A 21,588-nucleotide genomic window follows, 5' to 3' on the forward strand; every position below is an offset into this window, starting at 1 on the left:
GGAACAACTCAATCCGTGGCCCCGAGCCGCTCCGGCTCGGCCGGCGGCTGCCTCGCCGGTCGCCGCCCTCTTTCCAACCAGTATCTGACTATCTGTTGCCGTTCGTCGGCCAGCAACCTCTGTCCGTGCAACGCCCAGCTCGGTGGTCTTCCTTGACTGAGCTAGCATGGTTCACTGGCGTCACCTCCGCTGGACCCTCTCGGCGCCATGGCGGGAAGCAACCTGTTCAGGACGACCGAACGGAGGAAGAACATGCACCCATCATCGTCAACATCGCCAAGGCCCGCGGCATCGCCAACATTCGCCTCCTAGCTGTCGGAGTCCTGCTATCGACGATCTTCATCACATCGGAGAGACTGGTGAGCTATATGAGGAATGTATGGAAGATTCGTGGCCATATCGAATCCCTGGAACTTGCAGATAACCGCTTCATCCTCGAATTCTCCTCCACAGGTGATTACGAGCACGTCACCGAAGGTGGCCCATGGAGGTACCAGGGCGATGACGTCCTCATCCGCAAGTTGGAGGACCATGAAGACCCAAAGACGGTGCCGTTTGATTCTGTGCCCATCTGGGCGCAGTTCAGAGGCCTCCCCTTCTACCTCCTCTCCAAACAGCTGGCGAGGAACCTGGGAGCGAAGATCGGTGAATTCATCTGCATCGACAACAACGCAAGAGGCGACATCGCTGACAAGATCCTCCGCGCACGGGTCCACCTGCCTATCGCCCGGGCCCTGCAGAGGTGGATCACGCTCGAGGACGAGCTCACCGACGACAAGGTGGTCGTCTCAATCTTCTATGAGAGACTGCCAAGCTACTGCACCTGTTGCGGAGTGATCGGCCACCAGGCGGACGCTTGCGAGCTCCCCGCCACGCTGAGGAGGACACGCTACGCCAACAACCTGAGCGTCCCTCCGACACACCGCGACGACAAGCGCAAGTGGTACCTCGCTGAGAGTGCCCTCGAGAACGGGCGCGCTCTGCAGACGGACATCCCCTGGAGGAATGTGGCTGCCCTCGGACCCAGACGCGACCAAGCTCCATCTCGCGAGCTTGGACTGGTCGCCCAGGTCGTCAAGGAGGTCCAGAAGTTATCGGTCAAGGACAACAACAACAGCGACATGAACGGCAAGGGCGACACCACCATCGTCACGAAACCGATAGCCTCTCCAGCGGACGTGGCGATCACCGCCAAGCCCGGCAGCGACACCAAGCAGCACAAGGCAAACTCCACCACCACGGGTGCGAGTGACATCAACAAACCCGTGGAAGCCAAGAAGGGAAGCTGGAAGAGGAAGGCAAGGAATGAAGATGAAGGAGAGGCCGAGGAACTTGCTGATGGACATACAAGTTCACCAGCCCCTGCGGTGGGGGGGTTGGTGCTAGGTAAACGTCAAGGCCACGTCCAGCTGATGCAAGTCGACAGTAAGTCTGAAAACAAAAAAGAAAAGGGCGGAGGACACTGAGCTGGGACCTGAGGTCATAGCCAACGATCCAGGGGAGGAGGGAGACAAGGCAGCAACCAGTCCAGGGGCTACTGGTCAACTGACAGGCGCAAGTGTCGGCGCCTGTCAGGCGCCATGATCGTCTTAGGTTGGAACTGCCGGGGACTTGGCTTGCCCCGGACAGTTCAAGAGTTGGTGCAGTTGGTGCACACCCACAAGCCTAGGATCGTTTTCATTAGTGAGACCAGACAGTGTGAGAAAAAGCTAAAAGAACTTAGAGGTAGGCTAGGACTAAAATTCTGTATCACTCAAAAAGGTGCAGGATCGGGTGCTGGCATAGCCTTGTACTGGGATGAGCAGATCCAAATAAAGGTTCTGTCTGAAGGTTTGAGGTACTTTGATGTGTTGGTAAACGATGTTCCCAATGGCCGTAAGTGGCGGGGCACTTTCCTCTATGGTGAACCAAAAAATTCAGAAAGGCACCACATGTGGAACACCATTCGAAGAATTAAGCCAAATGCCAGTGAACCTTGGTTGATGTTGGGTGACTTCAACGAATGTAAATGGCAGCATGAACACTGGTCCGAATCTAGGAGATCAGAAAAGAGGATGGCAGAGTTCAGAAAAGTTCTTAAGTTCTGTGATCTTCAGGACATCAAATTTAGTGGCACCCCTTGGACTTATGACAACAAAAGGAAGGGCACCCACAACGTGAAAGCTAGGATTGACAGAGCAGTGTGTTCTCCAAGCTAGACTACCCTATATCCTGAGGCTAGACTCTCACACATTTGCTCTACAAGGTCAGACCATCTACCTTTGGTCCTTGACTGCGACAACTCCAGCAACCAACCTAAGGCCGAGAAAATATTCAGATACGAACAAATGTGGGAGCGGGAGGCATCCTTAGCCGACGCCATCGAGAATGCCTGGTCTAGTCTGCCAAAGTGTGCGTCCCTGGGTGATCTAGTACAGAAAATCAGCAAAACCGGAAACCACCTGAAAGAGTGGAGTTCCGAGAACTTCACCAAGGTTACCAGTGAAATCAGAAAGAAAAGAAACAGACTCAAAAAACTCTGGAAGAGGCAGCCCAGCGACAGTAGGGATGATGAGGTGAGGAAGATCTCTATGGACCTTGATGAACTGCTTCACAGAGAGGAGATGATGTGGAAGCAACGCTCCCGTATTAAATGGCTGCATGAAGGAGATAGAAACACCACATACTTCCACAGAAAAGCCAATTGGCGACGATCAAAGAATAGCATCAAAAGAATCAGAGGCCTAAATGGTAACTGGACAGATGACCCTGAAGAAATTAAAAAACTAGCTGATGACTTCTTCCATGAACTATACTCTCAAGACACAGACGTTACCCCGGACGAGATCCTAATACACATACCAGAGATGATCGATGACGAAACAAATTATGAGCTATGTAGAGAGCTCACTGACGAGGAAATCAGCGATGCCCTTTTCCAGATCGGACCTCTGAAGGCCCCCGGACCTGATGGGTTACCTGGCAGGTTTTTCCAACGTAATTGGGGAATTATGAAGTCAGAAGTGATCACTGCCGTAAGAAGCTTCTTCAGCTCTGGAATTATTCCCCTGGCCTGAATGACACTGTGATCGTGCTAATCCCAAAAGGCAACAATCCTGAGACACTCGCTGACTACAGGCCAATCAGCCTATGCAACGTTATCTACAAGGTCATTTCCAAGTGCCTTGTAAATAGATTGCGCCCTTTGCTGAATGATCTTATCTCTGAAACTCAAAGCGCGTTCATCCCTGGGAGACTTCTGACGGACAATGCAGCTATTGCCTTTGAGTGTTTCCATAAGATCCAGAGGAGCAAAAATCAGAGAGATACCCATTGTGCATACAAACTAGACCTCTCAAAAGCATATGACCGAGTTGATTGGCGCTTCCTCGAGAAAATGCTCCGGAAACTTGGCTTCTGTAGCAGATGGACTAATTGGGTGATGAGTTGTGTCACTTCTGTCCGATTCTCAGTCAGAATTAATGGACAAACAACACAGGCCTTTTCCCCCTCGAGGGGCATCAGACAGGGAGACCCCCTTAGTCCATATCTATTCTTATTTGTTGGGGAAGCCCTTTCTTGTATCCTGAAAGGGGAAACCAGTAAGGGTACCATCACTCCTTTGACAGTGGCACGAGGTGCCCCGGGTATTTCAAACCTCCTCTTTGCCGATGACAGCCTCCTCTTCTTCAAAGCTACTGCAGAGGAGGCTAGAGCAGTTGACAGCACTCTGAAAAAATTCCAAAGGTGCACGGGTCAACTTTTGAGCCCAAGCAAGTGCTCAATCATGTTTAGCTCTGCTTGTCCAGAGGCAATCCAGTTGGAAGTGAAATCCACCCTATCTGTTACCACTACCACTTTTGAAGAGAAATATTTGGGCCTTCCTACCCCAGAGGGTAGAATGAAAAATGGCAGCTTCCAACCCATCATGTCTAGGTTCTGCAACCGGCTCACATCCGGGGATGAAAGGTTCATGTCCCATGCTGCTAAGGACACCCTCATAAAATCCGTGGCTCAAGCTCTCCCAGCTCATGTGATGGGGATCTTCAAGCTTTCTAATGGCTTTTGTGAGCAGTATGAAAAACTAGTGAGAGACTTCTGGTGGGGTGATGACAAAGATAGAAGAAAAGTACACTGGATGGCTTGGGACAACCTGACAAAACCAAGATGCAGAGGTGGGCTGGGCTTCAGAGATATGAACTTGTTCAACCAAGCTATGCTAGCCAGAATGGCATGGCGCCTGATCCAACACCCAAACAGCTTATTTGCTAGGGTCCTCAAGGCAAAATACTTCCCCAATGGCAACATCTTGGACACGGTTTTCTCGACAGATCCCTCGCCTGTCTGGAGAGGTGTGGAATTCGGCCTTGAACTCCTAAAGGAAGGCATCATTAGCCGCATTGGTGATGGCAAAAACACTCAGATCCTTAGAGACCAGTGGCTACCCAGAGACAGTGGACACAAAATTACTGCTATGAAAAAGAACTCGCATCGACGATGGGTTAACCAGCTCATAGACAGTGGTACAAAAACCTGGAAGATGGACCTCCTCCATGAATTATTCTATGATCACGATGTGCAAGCTATCTTGAAGATTGAAATTCCTCAACATGATCAAAGAGACCGATTGGCATGGCTTCATGAAAAGAATGGGAACTTCTCGGTTAGGAGTGCATACCGCCTTGCCTATAACCTGAAGCATAGAAACGGGGATATAGGCAGCTCAAGCAGCAAGCCAAATGGAAAAAGATCAATCTGGAATACCATCTGGAAGGCCAGGGTCCAACCAAAAATCAGAATTTTTGGGTGGAGACTAGCCACTGACACGTTGCCTACAAAGAATAACAAGTGGAGAAGGAATTTGGAGACAAACAACCTATGCTGCATCTGTGGGAATGGTGTTGAGGATTCACATCACGCCACTGTCATCTGCACCAAAGCTGTTGCACTTAGACATGCCATGCGACAGAAATGGAGCTTACCAAAGGAAGATATGTTCAGATATACTGGGAAAGACTGGCTGCAAATTTTGTTGGGCCAGGTTGATGTCATCACTTGTGCAAATATACTGAAACTCTTGTGGAGAGCTTGGCACTTGAGGAATAACATCATCCATGAAGACGACAAGAAACAATTGAGAAATCAGTATCCTTCCTCGAATCGTATGATTCTGAGGGGCTCCACACTCAGTCTGCAACTGAGAGCCACAAAGGCAAGGGACCCCTGACTTTCCAGGAAATACCGATCGCAACTAGGATGAAGACCACGACAATCTCGACTTGGTCTACACCTCCGGAAGGTTGGGTGAAGCTCAATACCGACGCCTCCTTCATTGGTGCAGATAAACCCGGTGGTGCGGGAGCCGTGGTCAGGAGCAGTGACGGGCGTGTTGTCCTGGCTGCCTGCTCGCCGATCACTACCTGCCACGATGCGGAGGATGCAGAAGCTAAAGCGGCTCTGTTGGGAACCAAGCTCATGCAAGGCATGGGCTATGACAACATCATTCTGGAAACTAATAATGTCACGGTGGCCTCCGCCTTGAGATCCAATGATATTAACAGATCAAAGCAATGGTCCATTTATGATGAGACCAAGATGCTTCTGAAGAACTACCGAAATGTCAAGGTTGTCCATGCTAAGAGAGAGAGCAACAGGGTGGCCGATGCTCTTGCAAAGGCTGCTAGATCGGCCGGGAGCTGCATATGGTTCGATCAACTACCTGACCATGTTACCCAGCTTGTATCAGAGGACTACAATGTAAACTGTCTCCCCTTATGATAATATAAGCTCTCTTTCCCTCAAAAAAAAAAAGAGGGGACCAAGAAAAGATTCTATAAAAGGATCAAGATTATTTTACTGGTGAAATATTGGTATGTTCATATTTCCATGTTTCGTGCACTGCGAAGTAGAGAGCGAACATGCTGGGCAGCTGACTTACTAGGCAAGATATTAGGGTTATAAACATGATGGTTGAGAGATAAACACGTTTTTTTTCTTTCAAATTGCAGCGACTGGCTTTGTTTCTGGCAAACTGGGGAAGAAAGAAAAAATTTAGATTTATATTTCTTTCTGATGGGTTAAAATCGTTTAGCAAATTATTGGCTATCTATATTGCCCATTTAGCAAAATTTTCTCACAATTCGAGCAGCGCAAAAAAATTTGAGGTGTGCCCACCCACCAATTTTTTTCTGCGTCCGCCACTGCTTATACCCACCTCGTAGCATTGCAAATATTTTTGGCAATTGGCTAAATAGAGTGAATTTTAGGTATAAAATGCTTATCAAAGTGGGCGCGATTGCGGTCGTTTGGTGGCTTCTATTCTAAATCCTCTCATTTCTGGCTATGTAGAAATGATAAGATTTTTAATGATAAAAATTCTTCTCTCAAGGTTATTTACCGGTGTACGACATTGCTCCGTTCATGATCGCTACTTTAATGCTTGGAGGACCGCGACCTCTTTACGGAGATGTCTACACCATTGGAGAATACAACTAATGAGTTTATTTTCCAACATGGGTGGCTGCAAAGTCGCCGGATTGCAGTCAACGTAGGTTAGACTAGTTGGCTTTCTTTCTTACTTTTACAACTTCATATTTGTTTCTACTTGATACTCGAACGGCTGCGTGCATCTTAGTTATGCAGAGGCTGGGTGTAATGCTTAAAACTTTTGAGTAATGAAGCGCCTTTTATGAAAAAAGTGGGAACGGGTTTGGGGTCACCAGATCTAGCGCAAATGGCCCTCATGGATGAGACTTTTTAGGTTAGTGATATGTGATGTTGCATATGTCCAACCGGTTTTTCTGAACGCATACACAACGTGCTATGAAAGCTGAAGCGAGATGTTGAACGGTTTTTGTAGGTGTTTGCTTCAAGTCTTTGTTTGGCTTGAATTTACATGATTCCACACCTGAAGTTGCAAGGTTTCATGAGTGCTTCCTACAAGTCTGGGTGTTTTCTCGAAACTTTCAATGATGTTTGACATGTTTTCTTAAAGCATGCAAACACATGGTTTTTATTGTAATTATTGGAATAGGTTGTTATTTTTGTTGCAAATGAATCCACATTTGGCTCTTTTTTTTTGCTTAGCCTCTTTTCTATTGTTGCAAACACATGGTTTGTTGTTGTCATCATTTGAGATTTTTGTTGCAAATCAATGTGCATAAAACAAATTATAATAGCTTTTTTGCAGCATTAGATCTTTTGAAATGTTGTGACAATTTTTGCAATAGTATTTTTTTACTCTAGGGTGAGGGATATGTTGCAATGTTCGAGATGGCTCAGATCAACCATAGGGGTAAATCACCGTGGTGGCATATCTAGTGTAAGTATCGAAAAGGTCAGGGCAAAACAAGTTGATTTTCCATAAATGAGGGGGCTAAATATAATATACCATTTTATTTTAAGTGAAGAAACTCAGCACTATAGGTTGATTTTCCAATACCTAAGGGACTACAAAGTTTATGTTGCATAATACGAGGCTCGATCGACCAATCCACCAGTGCACCACACAAAGCTATCAGTGGCTACCAAGCCAGATACGGAGTCCAGGAAGGAGGCTAGTCACAACAAGGAACCCTACTCTCGGGACTTGGGAGCAAATAACACATAACGCCACCAGGTGGGTTTTGTTTTGTTGAACAAAACCACAATAGTGCTTTACTTTTGCACAAAATACCATGTTTCATTGCATAGTAGCGTAGAACACACATCTCATCATTAAAGGTCCCGATAACCAATTAATAAAGTATAACAAGTCCCACTATGAGGAGCCACACTGGAAAATTTAATTATATTCAATACCCTGATTTGAGATACTTTGTTGCATTTTTTACTAGGATGCACCAACTTGTTCTTACTGTTCATCCCTTCGATCGGAAGTTACTGTACCGTGATATTAAACAAGTTGTTCGTATCGTGTTAGTTGTTGTACACGATAGGATATATATGATCAGTTGTAATCTATTTCTTGTATCTCACGATAGCAAGATGTAGATTAGTTGTACATACGATTTGATCGTATCTATCTGTTGTAACCGTGGTGCCCCTAAGGATATATATACATTAAGCCCGATGACCCTGGAGGTCAAGCCGCCCAAACCAATCTTTGTATTATTATATGGTACCAGAGCCCATCCCTTCCACCATGTCGAGCGGTGCTTCATCCTTGTCCTCGTCCGCCCTAGCTAGCACTGGTCTGCAACATGGATCGGTGATCGAGAAGCATGAGACGGACAACTTACCACTTTGGAAGGCACAAGTCATGCTGCCTCTGCGGTCGCTCCAGCTCGTCGGCTTCCTCGATGGCACGATAGAGGTTCTGCCGAAAACCATCACAGTGGAGATGGAGAACAAGAAGGGGCAGAAGGTTCCCTAGGTCATTCCCAACATGGCCTACTCTCGGTGGGTTTCTGGTTCTTGGGTTTCTCATGTCCTCCCTGTCACGGGATGTGCTCACGGCGGTCGCGGTGCTCACTACTGTCACATAGGTTTGAGGTCTAGGAGGCTTTGTCAGTGATGCACTCGTCAAAGTCCCGGGAGATTATCATGCAGCTCTAGATGTAGCTCGCCACCACCCATAAGCGCGATCTGAGGACCGTCGAGTACTTTGCAAGGATGCTGAGCCTCGGAGATTCCATGACTACTGCTGCTCCAAGATGGAGGATGACGATCTCGTGTTGTCCATCCTCGCTAGCCTTGACTTCAAGTGGAACCCGCTCGTCATCACCATGAACACCAAAACTGGTACAGTATCTCTCTCTGAACTATATTCTCGCCTCATCAACTTCAAGAATAGGCTCAATATACAGAACAAGTGAGGCTCTGATTGCAACGCCAATTTCTTCATATACAATGGCGGTGGTAGTCTTCCTGGTGGTGGCGGAGGTGCGTCATCCGTGAATCTGGCATCCCGTGGCGGGCGCAATGGTGGCAACCGTGGTGGCGATGGAGGCGGTGGTAATCACGTCCATGGAGATGGAGGCCGTGGCGGTGGCGGTGGTAACTACAACAATAAATCCAACCGCATCCAGCAACCCTTCTACACCAACAGCAACCCACGTCCTCAATGCCAAGTGTGCTACAAGTATGGGCACACATCGTTGAAGTGTTGGGAGCGCTTTAACAAGGACAACATGGGAGAAGAAAAGGTGGTCGAAGCTTTCACCCACTCATATAACATCGACCATGCAGTGACCCAGTACACCACAATATGTCGTAGTGTACAAGTCGTTCGCATGACACTCATGTAATAATGTTCCACGATTATTACACCCAACAAAGTGGCAACGAAAACATCACAAGTTCAAAGGTGTCTGACTATAGTATTTCATCACAATATACCATGCACAAGAGATCTCCGGAACCTCCATGGCATAGTGAACTTTCCAGGTAAGTTCATGTTCCAACCAAAATCTAGAAGAAGCAACTCGTCGACTGCTCCACAACGAGACCTAGTTCGAGTACTACTTGGCTTACGATTGTTGCTACAGCAATACTTCAATGCTTATAGGGTTTGGGGATAGATTCGCTTCCTATTCTTCAGTTCTGTTTCCACCGACTCTAGCTACAGTTGTTGGCTACTATTCTCCAGGTGTCTAACCTCTGCTCCACGTAGTATTCCTCCTCGTCGTATTGGGGTTTGGACGGATATCCTGACTCTTCTAGGGTCTAGAAAGGGATAAGAAGATAGATTAAGTATGGGTGTACCCAGCAAGGTCAACTATGTGGGTGTTCGATGTCTAGAGTCGTGGATCAGGGCATCCTACGCATATGCATGTTTTCGAAAATGTTTTATTTTAGAAATGGTAAGTTTTATATTGTGAAAACTATGTGACTTCATGGGTTGTGATGAAGTTCTTTCCCGCCAGATCATATCTCTTTTCCCAAGAACCGGGAGTACAGTGAAATGTTCTATCCACTCTAGAGAGGTGCACTAATTTACCCACAAAATTCTTTAGCCATGTAACCATGTTACACATCTGGGTTTGCTAGTCTGCGCCGCCGATTAGACTTCCTAGGTATGAGTCCCGGTATAAAGACTAGCCAATCATTGTCCTTCTTTGCGGCCCCACATTCCACCCAATGTAACGAGTTTTGGTCATGGAACCTATGCTCAATTACCCTTGATACCATAGCTGTCATTCTGAAGCACGAAAAAGGATATTACAGGCTCCTACCCTGCTGATTCATCGACTAAAACAACCCAACCAAATATGTGAGAAATGCGAAAAGAAGAAGATCCAACTGATTTACCCGTCCCACTCTGGGATTTGTGGTAGAGTTGTATATATGAAACTAGAATGGATGACTTCAGTTGTTGTTTAATCCGCATGGTGATATTAGTATAGTGGAACCTCGACCATAGAGTTTCACTCTCAACCATGGTTTCACTGCCGACCCGATTGATAACTCGACCCAGGGGTCAGTAACCCTCAATTAATACTTAGAAATTAATTTTATTTTTGAATGCAGGTGACAAGGTACGTAATTTTGAAAAGTTTTTCGTGAACAAAGTAAAACAATTCAAGGATTATGCAATCCCCACCCCCTATAAGCTCATCAAATAACTATGAGATGACTGAGTTTCGGCATCTCCCTTTTCTATATATTTTGGAAAGCAATCAAGAAAAACTTTTTTTGGCACGAGGAAGTCGCCATGAATCCACTAATTATTTTTTGCTTCTATTATTGCTTCTAGAAATTTAAGTAGTGTTGGATTGATATCTAACCCATTACTTCCCACAGTATTGTTCTTTGACCCCTCCCATAAAGGTTTCTTATGTTGAGACATAGTCATCTCGGAAGGTATGATTAGCAATAGTTTTTATAGATTTTTGTTTTATATTATGTTTGTTCTTTTCACATAAGTAAAAGCAATAAGACAAAAGTAACAAAGTGAAATAAACTAAATACAAATGTTGTTTTCCTGAAACCTGCAAACATCTTTAGCACAGAAGTGATAAATAAATCGATAACTAAAAACAAATACCAATAGTGCTTAGCTCCTCGTAACGGCGCCACAAAATAACTTGATGACTGCAAGTGCACAGGTAGATGTTGCTAGTTCCGAATAAGAGTATCGATCCCACAGAGAGCCTATCGGCTATGGTCTTTATGCCCCTCGTTGCCCTTCACCAAATAATGCATGTAAGCCATCCAAGCAAGAGTGTAAATAGAGTGAAAGTAATTCTAGACAAAACAATAGTACACTAGAGCAGTAAAACTAACTAAACTATTAAACAAGAACAAAAGCATGTGAATGTGGTGATGAAGTGTAGCAATATGTAAAGCAGTCCTCCGGGAGTGTTGGTTCCACCACTAGTATTTGAAATATTAATGATTAGGGATAGTTCTAGCCATTATTTACACATGTGTATGTGAGAAGCTCCACATCGGGCAGTTGCGGACCAGCCATCTGATCAACCATCCTCTCATAACCACATCAATGTAAAGGGCATGCCATCTCAGTACATTACTATTAGAGGTTCCGTTAAGATCCCATGGTTATGGATGTACGCTCTATGATTCTTCTCTTATTCCCCCTTGACCACGTGATAGAGGATTAGCGTGAGGGTGTCACTTGACGCCTTCTCTCTACCACATGTTCAAATATAATCCCCTCTCTTCCCTTTAAAGGAAAATGTTGCATGGTCGACTTCATACAACATCAAGAGAGACAATTAACACACAATGATAAAGGAATGAATAAAACATATTTATTTCATCTCAATCCATAAATAGGGTTTCACCATATCCCCAAGAACAAGAGAATCTACTCACGCATGGAGGTAAGCAACATCATCATAGTAATAATACGGATTAAGTACATGGGGATGAATGGATACTTGTTCAAATCCACAACAAAGTACATGAAATACAACAAGATGGGAATAAATGATAGTGTTGATGATGATGATGACGATGATGGTGTTGATGCAGCGTTTGGTGATGGAGATGATGCCCACGCTATAAGGATCCAAGTCCCTTCTCCTCTTGTGTGGTGGTGATGGTGGAGATCTTCGTGGCGGCTATGGAGGCGGTGGAGACACAGGGCTCTGCCGTGGCGGCTTGAATGGATGTGTATTCTCTTTTGCCTCCCCACTCCTTTATATAGGCCTAGGAGGGTCTTCCTTAGCCCCAAATACCGCCCCAATGACCTAGATAAGGTCCAGGGACAATCAGGGGCGGATTCCGTGAAGAAACGGGAAAGTTTGCGAGGCCTCCGTCTCCTGGAAGCGGCAGCATGACCGGGCTGCGACCGTACCAATGGTCGCCAAACTCGCTGATTGCTTCGGTAATTTGGCCATTATCTTCTCATACGAACTCCGATTGAGATGTTATTTGGCTCGTTGGACTCGTATAGACAAGGGCTACAACACCATGGTCTTGGATTTTTTATTTTGAGATGATGGAAAAATTCTCATTTTCCCACTCCTTCAATCGCTAAGTCTAGGCCTGTAGGTCCTCCATATTATATCTGATTTGCTCCTCTTGCCTTTGTTTATCCATGATCTTCCGTAAGACCTACACACATATCAGAACAAGGAAAAGTGATAAAATTCTACCTAAACTACTACTCCTTCCGTCCTAGAGTGTAAGGCATATTCCCAAAACTATTTGTCCCATAACCCCCACCTCTAAGACATAATTTTATTTAATGAGGGAGAGAAAGGGGTTGCATGCACCAATGAGGGAGAGAAAGAGAATGCATGCACCAATGAGGGAGAGAAATGGGTTGCATGCACCAATAAGAAAGGGAAAATGAGACCCAATCAGCTAGTACCTTGACCCAAGATATTCAAAAATTATGACTTACAAACTAGGACGGAGGGAGTAGTTGTGCAAAAATCATATGAAAATAAATGAAAACCAGTAATCATGTATAATAGGCATAGTTGTAACTAGTTTAAGCATGAGATGACTGCTAACTATGCATAAAGTGTGATCTAAAAGTGCACATAAATTTGACTCATCAGCGCCACAAATGGCAACACCTCTGTGGACTTGCACACATATGATGCTCGACAACGACTCCCGGTTCTTAGATCCAGCACAGAGTGCAAAAGTAGATATTTCGGATCGGAACACTAGCACACTAGCAATATGAAGGCATGTTGGGGTGGAGTTAACTCCAATGTGCGCATTTCTTCGAGGAGCTGCGTTTGAGAAAGAAAACAAGGCAGAGAGGGGGATGGCATGCGGGGGAGGAGACGAGCTCTCCTCTTGGATTGTCCTAGCCCCCACCACACGTGTGCCCCCTCCTTATATCACTACAAGAAAAGCTGCTATGGTTGACGAATTTCAAATCGGGTTGTAGTTGTTGATGCACCATCCCCGACGATTTTTGCTCTCTTTGTGGTGCATCTCAAACATTTTTTTCTCGTTTTTGAGGCCATATAGCACCACAAAAATGTAAAAACGTCGCGCATAGTGGCCTAGGACGTGGTGCATGATGACTTATCGGGTGCACCGGCCAAGTCAACGAAAATCCGCACCGCCCAGGGCTGTAGGGCCCAGATGGCAGCATCTCTAGCGATGTTCTTTTTTCGATCGCGCCCTCTCGTTCACGTTTTCCGATCGAGCCGCTTACGCTGCTAGCTCATGGGTCCCGCATGTCATCCTCTCTGAACGATAAATATTTCTTTTATTGGATTTTTTTGACCCCCTGATTTTTGGCTACTCACGTTTTCTTTCGATCCCATGCTGTCTTGTAAAGGCTGAGACCGCTCCTGCAAAATGGGACCCATATGTCATCCTCTATGTACAATAAAAATTTATTTTCTTGGATTATTTTTGGCCCCTGATATTTGGTCACTTGCCTTTTTCTTTTGATCCCCTGCCACCTAGTTAACGTTGACGACACTGCTGGCGGATTGGTCCCACATGTGAGCCCCTCTGAACTATAAATGTTTCCTTTCTTGGATTTATTTTTGACCCATGATTTTGAGCTAGTTGCCTTTTTATTTCTATCCCCTGCCTCCTGGTTAACGATGAGGACGATGCTGGTAGATCGGTCCCACATGTCAGCCCCTCTGAATTATAAACCTTTCCTTTCTTGGATTTATTTTTTACCCCTAATTTCTGGCTACTTGCCTTTTTCTTTCGATCCCCTGCCGCCTGGTTAGCGTTGAGGACGATGTTGGCTCATGGGTCCCACATGTTAGGATCTATGAACAATAAACCTTTCCTTTGTTGGATTTATTGTTGACCCCTAATTTCTGGTTACTTGTGTTTTTCTTTTGATCCCCTGCCGCCTTTGAAATGTTGAGGACGCTGCTGGCTCATGGGTCCCACATGCCAGCCTCTCTGAATGATAAAACTTTCCTTTTTGGATTTATTTTTGACCCCTAATTTTTGGCTACTTGCCTTTTTCTTTTGATCCCCTACCGCATTTGAAACGTTCAGGATGCTGCTGGCTCATGGGTCCCACAGGTCAGCCTCTATGAACAATAAACCTTTCCTTTGTTGGATTTATTTTTGACACCTAATTTCTGGCTATTTGCCTTTTTATTTCGGTCCCCTGCTGCCTTTGAAACTTTGAGGATGTTGCTGGCCCATGGGTCCCACATGTTAGCCTCTCTGAACGATAAAACATTTCCTTTCTTGGATTTATTTTTTACCCCAAATTTCTTGCCTTTTCTTTCAATCACCTGCCGCCTTTGAAACATTGAGGCCGCTCCTGCAAAATGGGACCCATAAGTCATCCTCTCTGTAAATATACGTTTTCTTTTCTAGATTATTTGTGGCCCCTTACTTATAGCAAATTAACTTTTTCTTTGGATCCCCTTCCGCCTTGTTAAGGTTGAGGCGACTGCTAGCTCATGGGACCCATACGTCAGCCTCTATGTGCAATAAACCTTTCCTTTCTTGGATTATTTTTAGCCCCTTGATTTTTGGCTACATGGATTTTTCTATCGATCCCATGCCGACATTGGAACGTTGAGGCCGCTGCTACAAAATAGGTCCCACATGTCAGCCTCTGTGAATGGTAAATTTTCCTGATCTAAAAAAAATGGTAAATTTTCTTTTCTTGGATTTTTTAAACCCAGTATTTCCTGCCTACTTGACTTTTTTTCGATACCATGTTGCCATGTTGACGTGGCAGGATGATGGGTCCCTAGTGTCAACCTCTAGGTACAAGAAAGATGTGATATCTCTATTATTTTTTACCGTTGATATTGCGGGATATTTACCTTTTTAATCCCCTCCGTTTAAATTTTACCTTTGTTATAACTTGGAGGGACGCTGATGTTGCTGGCTGATGGTCCCAGATGTCAGCCTCCTTGTACAAGAAACTTGAGATATCTTGATTTGTTTACCCGTTATATTGCGGGATACTTGCCTTTTTCAATCCCTTCCGTTTGATTTTACCTTTTAAAAGTTGAGGGACGCTGCTGGCTGATTGGTCCCCGATATCAGCCTCCCCGTACAACAAACATGTGATATCTTAATTAGTTTGCAGACAATGAACAATTTATTTCTCTATGAGCTCTTGCAAATAGATAAATTAAATCTTTATTTTTTCGTAAACCAACTTATATGTTGAATCTCCTTGTTTTTTTGTTTTTGCGAAGCATAGGAGTTTCGTGTTCTGGAGTGGCCTGAAAGGGCACGAGTCAAAAGGCCATCATGAGTTGTTGGGCTAGCTTCATGCATGGCCTGAAGTACAATTAGTCCAACAGGAAAGTTTGAAGGCCTAGATGGCCGGATACAACTCCAATTGAAATATTTGTCACTCCCATTTTTTGGCGGTAATAGTTTTTCCAATCCTCTTTGGAATCAGAGAAGGGCATGAGACTTCAAATCAAGAAGGTTGCAATCCTCTTTCTACAAAGGTTGTATTTCTAGATAGCTAAGCTGGATTCGAATCTGTCGTGGTTCAGGCAGCTCGGGTAAGCCTTCTTGCACTGATTAATGGAAGTTTTGTATAGCAGGGTCAAGACATGTGGCTCGGTGTAACGAATCTATTTGAATCATGTTCTGGGTTCAATCTGCTAGTTCTCTAACGCCTCAACCAAAATACAAATTAAGTTTTTTCTGAAACAGAAATGCAAATTAAGATGAACACAAACATTAGTTGTCATAATAGTTGCTCATACATACATACTTGCTAAGAGAAAAAGCTTGCCACAGTTTTACCACCCAAATAATTAACAGTTAAGATAAGATAACCACATATATCTATAACTACAAATGCATTTGCTAAGAGCTCATGGGATAACAAAACTAGACAGCCAGGAACTTCACGACCAACATGTCGTAGTGCAGGCATCGATAGATCTTGACCTTGAACTTTGATCCAATGCCAAGTTTGGCACCGCCAATGAACTTTTTCCACCTGAAAGTAACAACCAAGCGGCATCTGTGGGATTGACGGAGTACCATCCCTCCACGGTGAGACCTCCAATTCGCATGCCGAGGGATATCTTACAAGAGATACTTTTAGGAAACTTCTACTTCAAAGCAAGAGATACCACCAAAATTAGTCAAATGCACTGAACCATGTGAGACTTTGAGCAGAGAAGATGTCAAGATAAGAGCATTTATGTTGTCATATTGATGCCCATAATTATAGGGGATCGTTGAAATCTTCGATGGGAAGTATTACCCAAATTTATAGTTCGACTCAAGGGGAACACAAGAATACCAGTAAGACTTTAGACATTGAGACGAAACTCTCAACCACACATGTATATCAATAAACTCACAAAGAAAATGGTGATTTTCTAGCAGTTGATTCAAAGCAGTAAAAGCAGACGGTAAATAAAAGCAGCAGATTTCTAGTTTTCACCGGAATAAGTAGTATGTAACTTTCAGTGACTTAAAGTGTAGGCATGAGGCATCAATGGGGTAATGTGTGAATGATATTTATCATATAATTTAATCCAACTAACATATCATTTATCTCTAATTCAGTTGTGTGTAGGTGTGTGATCCAAATATAGTCATGCATACTAACTAAGAGAATTTGCATAACATCTTTTATCCTGCTTGCCCATTTTACCGCGTCCAACTTGGAACTACAAGCAATTAAGGTATACCCTATCGAATAGCCAAGAAAAGAGCATTAAGATCCATGAACACACATAATCATCGAACTATCACATATTCCCCTTATTTTTTCCTATCTGACACCTTAGGGATTCGGAGGGTCAACATAATAATAAGTAATATACCTTGCAAATAGATAGAAAACTCATATATATGATAAAAAAATATAGGTTCGGTACTGAAATCATGTCACTCGGGCCCTAGTAACAAGCATTAAACATAGCAAAGGTGTACCAACACTCATACATGAATATCCTCAAGAAAAACACCTCAAATCTCAATACATATGGATGACTACACGATCAATCTCATCCAAAACCCATCTACCTCTTAAACCTACAGAGAACTACTCACTCATGGTGATGGAGAGTGAGTCCATGGTAGTTGGTGATGATGTTGGTGGCGGTGATATGATGAAGAAGCCCTCGAAGTCTCTCTCTCTGGGGTGGACAGCAGGATCAATCTGGCCCCCGAAACGAAGATCGTGGTCTCGGAGATGCTCTGTTTTGCGAAACGACCCCACCTTTTGGCAGGGTAGGTTTTTAGGGTATATAAGGTACCACGCGAAGGGGGAGGCGAGACGACGATCGAGGGCCAAACGGGCCCTGGTGGCGCGCCCTATGAAGGTGGGCGCACCACCTAGCTCCGTTTGGTCCTCGTAGCTCCCCTCTCGTGTTCCAAAGCTCCATGCCCTCTATTTTTATGAAAAACTCTCCTGGTATTTTTTTTTCTTGATTTTATTTCCTACGAAAACTGACAAAAAAAGACTTTGCTAAAAACAGTGTCGGATTCAGCAGTTTTTATCCAAGTATGGTGAGATTCCAGAGCAAATCTTTGAGCAAAGTTCTTGGAAAAGTAGACACATTTGAGATGTATCAACTCCCCCAAGCTTAGCTCGTTCTTTGTCCTCAAACAACTCAAACGTAGTGCAGAAGCGATAAAAGAATTTGACAAGATCTTTGCTCTATGCATAAACAAATTAACATGGCAAGTATTCGATACATAGCTTCACAAACGAATGGCAAAGTGTTACTAAATATGCACTATGTTCATGTTCCTCTATCCATGGATGGTGTAAAAGAGGTACTATATGGCAACGCTACTTGGACAAGATTAATTGATAGTGGCGACAAACAACATCCTTGCGTCGCATTTGATTGAATCATTATCAAAGTTTTTAAGGACTTTGATTCTTTCATTTGTCGACTAGTAATATCATTATGTATGCATTTGAAAACCAAATAATGGGAGGATGGTGTATCCTTCCAGTCCTTTAACATTCAAACTCTCATAGAGGACTCATATATGAGTAAGTAGCTAGTATCTTTGGTTGACCATAAAGCAGAGTGAAAATGGGTTAGGTGCTCGCTTCTTAGCTTTTCACCTTATGACTGGCAGGGGTGCGTCCCCTTTTTAGCACAAAAGGTACTTGGTAAGGTAGCGGGCACTTCTTAGTTTTAGCCCTTTTCTTTGACATCATCATAACAACCAACTCACTGGGTTCTATCTATCCTTCTTTTCTCTTTTTTCTGTTTTTTTCTTTTCTAAGTGGTGGCTCAATGGTTCAAAAGTCTAGCAAAAGAATGGTGGGTGAACCAAAGATACTATCAGCCGACTTATATATGCTTCAACGATGAGATTCGCCATTGAAAAGATTGGACCGTCATACATACATCAACCTTCATATTTTAAAGACACGTAGAAATATAATTCATCATTGAATACGTGCCAAGTCTGCAATAACAAGTATAATGGGATGCATAGACTTTTATTTTGAGCCACTATCTTTCAATCATGTATAACTAGTATTCCTCAATAATATCTCGTTTGCATAAAAAATAAAGAGGATAACACAAAGATAGTAGACATCTAATATTACTTCCCCAAGTATTGATGAAACTATGCACAAACATTTGCTATCTTTAAACTCCATACATGAATATAGCAAAGATGTCATACCTCTTTTATCGATCCTCACATACAGTTTCATCATTATTGTTCTTCCTCTCCCAACTTGAACTGCATAATATGCTCACATATAGAATTAAGAAATTTGAACTTGGTTCAATCAAAGCATCTTATTCTTGCAGCAGCAATCTCAACAAAATGATGTCAATATGATGTCTCATGTGGCTGGGATCCATATAGAAGTATAGATTTTATTTCGGACCATTAGCAAGTTCAACTTGCCACTTTTAGTGATGAAAAACCAAATCTACCAACAAATTCCAGCAGTTTTGCATATCTTTTTAGCCCTACTTAAACATCTCAGGAATTTTTGTGAGAGTGGGGGATGAAAAATTATAAGTTCTACAGAAAAATCAACCCAATTGGAATTACGGGCTAAGAATTAAAAATAAAACGGTCAACAACATCATGTGGACTTCTGCAACTCCTTTTTCACTTTTGTAAGCAAAATAAAAATATTTTTGTGTTTTTGAAGTTTTGTTGTGGTAAATAAAACTACTATGCAGCAAGCATGCAAAGAGAGAAAACAAATCTTCTTGGTTTTTGAGTTTTTGTTTGAAAGAAAACAACATGCAAAACTAGAAAGCATAAATCTTTTTGGGTTTTTCAAATTGCGAACTAACAAGAACCATAATGCAACAAGCTGAACTAAAAGTAGCATGACATTATACAATGAAGATGAGAGGAAGAACACATACTCCCCCAAGCTTGGGCTGAAGCTAGTAGCCCAGGTAGTCGGGGTTTGAGCCCCAGCCGAATGATTCATTGTCATAGTAGGGACCTTGCTGTTCCAACTGTGACAACTCTGAAGAAGCACCCTCATTCCCCCACTGGGAAGAAGATCATTCCCCAGGGTGGTAAGCAGGGGTTGCAGGAGCATGCCCCCATGCATCATGTCCAATGCTCAAGGCGAGGAAGCATGGTGAAATTAGAAACATTCTCCCTAACCATGTATCTATACTTCACAAAATTATTGTCCCATGCTCTTACTAGTATGCCCATTTTAAACAACATATCAAAGTCTAACAAGTTTGATTCTAAGATTTCAGTGCCTATTTCTCCAAGTTTCTTCTCCTCTTTAATGTATTCAAATACCATGGTGGAAATGGCTCCAGAGTAAATAGGTTTAGATTCATTATGGGCAACAACATAAGATAAAGATCTAGCAAGAATAACACCCAAGTTAAAGTCAGGGTAAGTTCCCTTCTTTCCGCATCTCAATAAATATGAAATGGGACCAGTGCAAGCATTAGTATTTTTTTCTTGCTAGAAATCCTCTAACAAGAAACAAATCAAAGTACCTCGGTCCAGGATGTTGGATAGTTGAGAGCTTACCCCTGTGGATGCTCAAATGAGCGTGCACAGTGATGCTCCTCTAGAAATCCCGGAGGGATGCATCAGAGTCACTTGGGACTTCATCCCACTTTCCAACATTCACAACTTTGATGGCCTTACAAAATTCCTCTAGGGACATAACAAATCTTTGGCCCTTCATAGTAAATTTGACATCAAAAGCAGCAAGGTTGGTTTTACCTCTTTTGCCTTACCTTCTCCTTGACATGTTGATGACGGCTATTAGCAACGCCAAAAAGATCTTGATACGTTGGGACTCCAAGTGCAGTGTGTTGTATCAGTAGAGTATCTTCCCCACAAGGGTTACTCGAGGTTTATATCAAATTCTCGGGGAACTAGACAAAAGAGTATTCTCTTCTCCCTTCTTCTAGCAATCCTGCAAGTAAAATAAAAGCCTTGTGTCCCCAACTCTATCGTGTGGTTGTCAAGCACAAGGTTTCGCGTAAGTAAATAACACAAGTATAAATAAAACAAGTAAAAACTAAACTACATAAAATAACTAAGTAAAAATAGTAAATAGGTTGATTGTTTTTGGTATTTTACATGCAAATAAGAAAAGTAAATATTTTTGTAATTTCGGATTAAAATAGTGCAGCAAATAAAAAAAATAAGGTAAAAGCAATAAAGGTGTTTCTTATGATAAAAAGTGGACCGGGGTTCATGGGTTGACTTGACTATTCTCTCTTAAAATTGTGGTGGACAAAACGCAATTCATCAATGAGATATGAAGGTGCAAATAATAGTATATGTAAGATCAGAATTAATATGGGCATCACGTCCTAACATAGAGATGATGCAACACACATCTCTTATCTCCACAAGCAAGAAACTTCATCAATCTTGTATTCAGAATTAACAGGGCATAGCAAAAAGTACTTTGACATGAAGTTTGAATATCAAATATGCTACCTTGAACAAACAAGATCACCACTACTGTCACATGATGAACATAGCACATGCATTCACTTTATCCCTACTGAGGTAGCAAAATAAAGGCAAAGCCATACTAGATCTTGAACATGTTGTCACTATTCAATCACTAAAACCATGCTACTCCATCTAATACACGCATCACCCCACAAATGCTCTTGAACATATGTTTGATCAGAACAAATACTTAAGAACGAGGTACATAATATGCGTCTATAAATACATCTCACCATATAGTAAGATCAGATCTCATAAAACAATATGATAGAATAAGGATCCACCACATAGGTATTACAAATATGGCCATAA

Source organism: Lolium perenne, chromosome 4 (genome assembly GCF_019359855.2).
Source record: "Lolium perenne isolate Kyuss_39 chromosome 4, Kyuss_2.0, whole genome shotgun sequence".
NCBI lineage: Eukaryota > Viridiplantae > Streptophyta > Magnoliopsida > Poales > Poaceae > Lolium > Lolium perenne.